We start from the raw sequence: 5,632 nt of genomic DNA on the forward strand, positions 1-5,632 counted from the left end.
AATGCACCAAAATCTATGAAATACAGTGAAAGCAGTTATCAGAGGATGTTTGATAACGATAAATGCACATATGAAAAAGGAAGAAAGACATATGGTCAACACGCTATCACAAAACATCCAGCAAATAGAACAGAGTCAGCAGATTAATTCCTCTAATAGAAAAAGAAGAGAAATAATAAAAATAAGGGCGTAGATAAATGAGTGGGAAAAGAAGAGATCAGTGCAAAAAAGCAATACAGTAAAAGGCTGGTTCTTAAAAAGGATTAACAGAATCGACAGATTGTTGGCAAACCAAACCCAAGAAAGGAAGGAGTATACATCTATTGCCAGGATAAGGGATGACACAGAGGAAATACAATGGACAATAACAAAATTAAAAGATTAAGTATGCAATACTGTGAAGGTCTGTACTCCAAGGAATACAATAACTTGGAAGACATGGACAAATACTTGAAAAAACAATCCCTCCCCAGATCATCCAATATAGAAGTGAAGAACCAGAACAGACTCATAGCAAAAGAAGGAATACATACAGTTATCAAGTATCTACCAACTAAAAAAACTCCCAGCCTAGATGGCTTCACAGGAGAATTCTACCAAGCATTCAGGGAAAAGCTTATACCAATTCTACACAAGCTGTTCCAGAGCATAGAAGAGGATGGCAAACTCCCAAACTCATTCTTTGAAGCTAGTATAACACTGATACCAAAAGCGGGCAAGGATCTTACAAGAAGAGAGAACTACAGACACATATCACTAATGGACATCGATGCCAAAATCCTGAACAAAAGTTTGCCCAATAGAATACAAAAGTTTGTAAAACGAACAATTCATCATGACCAAGTGGGATTCATTCCAAGGATGCAGGGATGGTCTAGCAATTGAAAGTCTGTTAACATTCTCTATCACATTGACAAGAAAAAGGACAAGAGACACATGATAATATCAATAGACGCAAAAAAAGCATTTGACAGCAGTCAACACTCATTCCTAATTTAGACACTCAGGTAGATAGTATTGGAAGGAAATTACCTCAATATAATTCAAGCTATATGACAAACCAATAGCCAGCATTACAATCAATGGAGAAAAGATGGAAACAATCCCACTGAAAAAGGGGACCAGACAAGGATGGCCTCTTTTCCCCACTTTTATTCAACATCTTTCTGGAGGTCCTAACTAATAACATAAGGCAATGAAAGGACATCAAAAGTATTTGTCTGGATAAAGAAGTGAAATTATTGTTATTTGCAGATGACATTATTCTATTTATTGAAAACCCCAAAAGATCCACTGTAGGAGTGTTGGAAGTGATCGCGGAATATGGTAGTGTCAGGATACAAGATCAACGAAGAGAAGTCAGTTGGATCTCTATATACATCAGATAAGATCACAGATGAGGAGATCAAGAAGGTAGGACCTTCCTCAATAGTCAAGCACAAATTGAGATATCTAGGCACTTACCTAACCAACAAACAAACGAGCAAAAAAACCCCCCAAAAGATCTGTACGAGGAAAACCACAGAACATTAGTATAAGAAACCTAAAGCAACCTTCACGAATGGAAGAATATCCCGTGCTCGTAGTTCAGAGTAATCAATATTGTAATGGTATAAATCTTACCCAAGGCACTATATAAGTTCAATGCAATTCCAATACAAATACCAGCATCTTTTTCAAAGAAATGGAAAAACTGACTCCCCAACTTCATATGGAAAGGGAAGAAGCCCAGATTTAGCAAAGAACTCATCAAGAAGAGTGAAGTTGGGGGTTTTGCATTACCTGACTTTAAAACCTGTTACACAGCCACAGTTGTCAAAACAGCATGGTACTGGTAAAATGACATATACTCGGACCAATGGAAAGAAACAGAAAATCCAGAAATAAAATCAGCAGCATACAAACAACTGATCTTTGATAAGGGCCCCAAAACCATCAAATGGGGTGTGGACTCCCTCTTTAACAAATGGTGCTTGAAAAACTGGATATCTACCTGCAGAAAAATGAAGTAAGATCCTTACCTCACTCCACACACAAGAATAAATTCAAGGTGGATCACAGACTTCGAGGTGAAACCCCATACTTTTAGGAACATCAGTGAGAGAACTGGGACAAACCTAAGAACTGTGGTGCATGAAATACATAGACTATCAGAAATAGGAAGGACACACACACAGAGAAACTAAAATAGACAAGTGGGACATACTAAAGATAAAAACATACATTAAAAGACTTCATCAGGAGAGTAATAAGAAAGCCCACAAACTGGGAAATGATATTTACCAATGACATATCAGACAAAGGGTTTATTACTAAAATCTACAAAACTCTGAAAGCCTGCAATAAGGAAAAATGAATTACACACCGAGGAAGTGGGCAAGAGACCTGAACAGAAGATTCACAAGGGAGGAAACCCAAATGGCCAATAAACATATGAGAAAGTGTTCCCGATCATTATCCATCCAGGAAATGCAAGTTGGAACAACTATGAGATACCACTGAACACCCACAACGACAGTCCAATTCAAGAAAACAGAAAGCAACAAATGGAGGGTTGGATGAGATAGGAATTCTCATCCACTAATGGTGGTCTTATAGATATGTTCAGCCACTGTGGAAAGCAAATTGGTGATACTTAAAATAAATGGAAATTGAGCTACCTTACTACCCAGCAATCCCCCTTCTGGGCATATACCCAGAAGTAAGAAGCAGACTTCGACCAGACATCTGTGCTCAATGTTCATCACAGTGCAGTTCACAATCGCAAAGAATTGGAAACTACCTAACTTTCCACTTTGGCAGTTACATAATCTCCTGTCAAGTTGAGAAGGGGTGAAGTCTAGCCTGTCAATCAGGTCACAGCTTGATGAACTCATGTGGAGGCATTATGGAGATAAATAGCTCACTGGAGGCCAGACACACACTCCCTGTGAGACATTCCTATTGACAAGCCACATGGAGCTACACTGATAGAGCCAAAGCCTTGGAGTTGGAGGAGCCACATGGAAAACCCTGCCAGCACTGAGATGCTTCCACCACCACTGGATCCATATGACTTTCCACCCACTGCCTTGTGATCTTCCTGCATTCAGCCTCATTGCCTGGTTGTGGATTAGTATCAACATGTGTGGTAATATTGGACTTATAGACTTGATGTGGTGGGATGTTTTCTTAATGTACAATTGCTCTTTGATATAAAGTTCTATGTTACACACATTTGAGTGTCAATAAATTTGCTTCCCTAGTCAACCCAGACTCACAAATGAATCAATAGACAAATGGATTTAAAAAACTCGTTATACTCTGATATTACGCATCCCTAAAAAGCAGCGATGAAAATAATGAACATACTGTCTCATGGAAAGAGTTGGAGAATATTATGCTGAGTGAAATTTTCCAAGTACAGAAGGATGAATAAATACAACATGAGTCCACTGAGGTAAGCTCAAACAGCACGAGCATAGAGGAAAACAAGCAAAACGCAGAGTTTCAGACCAAGGACCAGACAGAATGGCAGGCGCCAGCCCAAAGTCAAGGTTACATATGACATCACACATGAAAAGAAGAAACAAAAAAAGGTGCAGATAGCACCAGGGCTGAACGACATCTTTTCCTTCTCTTTCATGCCTTTAAGACCCACAGAAGGAAGAGGGAAGGAAAACAAAAGAAGGCATTGGGAGAGCAGGAAATAATCCACCCAAGTGGAGAGTATTGCTTATGTCTCAACAGGAAAGGGAGAGAGAGAGCAGACCTCATCCCGGTGGGCCAATCCTTGAGGGCAACATCCCTCCATGGAGCCGCTCATTAACAAAGAGGTTTGCCGAGCCGGCCCCAGCTCAAGTCTTCCCGGCCCCTCCCTAGACGACAGCATTACAGAGGACAGCACTGAAATGCAGTCGGTGAGAGTGGCCGGTCTTGCCCACATGGGAACAAACTAAGGAGAGAGAGAGAGAGAGAGAGAGAGAGAGAGAGAGAGAGAGAGACACCTCATTTTGGCACACCAAGCCTTGAAGGTGACGTTCCTTCTTGGAGCAGCTAGTTCACAGAGAGGACTTCAGGGCTGGCCCCGGGTTGAGGCATGACGTCACCTCCTTAGGTGACAGCACTGAAGAGACAGTGCGGGGAGTGCGGCTGACCGGGTCTCCCCACCACAGGACAAACCAAGATGGGAGTACAACAGATCACCAATTGGGGAGAAGCCATGAAGTCCCTGTGGAATACCAATAATAGACTTCTGACACAGGGGCAGCCCTTGGCACGTTATCAGAACTGGTTGGGGGGTTTCAAAAAGGTCAGCAGTTAGACCTGGAACTCTGTATATGTTTTTTTTGTTTTTCTTTTTTGCTGTCTATATATATCAGATAAGCAGGATAAGCAATCCCAAGGAGACAGCAACAGATTGATGGTTTGGGGGGAATGGACGTGAGAGAAGAGGAGGCAGGAGGGAGATGAGCTGTGAGGCAATAACATCAGGGACAGGGAGATAGCCAGGAACCTAAAATTGATGGTGAGGAGAGGGTAACATTCCTGGTGGTGTTTGACCAATTGTAACATATCCAAGAATAATTTCTGAGAGGCAAATAATGGGTGAACTTGATAGTGGGGCAGGAGGAAAGAAAAAAGAAATAGAGGAAAGAACCAGGAAGTAATAATCATATATATCTATAGGTATAAGTATAGATATGTATATATGTAAATATATAAAGATGGGTATATTTGTTGGTATATATATAAATATATATCATGTAAATGCAATAGGAAGCAGATGGACTTTGGGTCTCTACATAAATCTTACCTCAGTACAAGAACATTTTTTTTAATATTGTGCAAGGTATGGTACTCACCTCCCCAATTGGATCGCTGAAGACAAAATGGGTGCATTAGCAAATGTGGGGAAGATAGCTGATGGTGCTTGACTATTAAAAGATACAACAACTGGGGTCTTAAAGGCTTGAAGTCAAACAAGTGGCCATCTAGCAGGGAAACAACAAAGCCCACGTGGAAGAAACAAATGAGCATGTATGATCATGAGGTGTTGATGGGAATAGATATCAGAAGTTCAAAAACAAGTAATCAAATTGGTGTGAAAGAGTCTGGACAAAGTAGAGACCTCAAACCCACGTGTAAGATAATTGGCCACATGGATATATCCAGGGTGCAGTAAAGCACTGATGGAACACTAACTATCCTCTATTCCTTTACTACCCCCTCCCAATATTATGGCCTTATTTTTAATTTCACTCATCTTGCTGGACATATGTTCATATTTACAATTAAGATCTTTCTATGTACAATCTCCAAGATAGATAACCCCTCAGAAGCAGGAATGGGAGTAACTATTCCCTGAGGGCATGGGAAGGGATGGGGAGTGGGGAATGATAGCAATGATGAATGTATAACCCCACTCAAGGGGAATGAACAACAGAATTATAGGTGAATGGATACACTGAATGATGTAAGATATGGCAATAATAATAATAATAACAATATATTAAGGGTTCATGTGGTTGTAGAGTGGGGAAGGAAGGGGATAAATGGAGCTGATATCAAAGAGCTCAAGAAGAAAGGAAATATTTTGGAAATGATGATGGCAACAATTATATAACTATGCTCATTCAAATAGAACTATGGA

Source organism: Echinops telfairi, unplaced genomic scaffold (genome assembly GCF_000313985.2).
Source record: "Echinops telfairi isolate 266 unplaced genomic scaffold, ASM31398v2 ScPeMD7_443;HRSCAF=831, whole genome shotgun sequence".
In the NCBI taxonomy this organism is placed as follows: domain Eukaryota; kingdom Metazoa; phylum Chordata; class Mammalia; order Afrosoricida; family Tenrecidae; genus Echinops; species Echinops telfairi.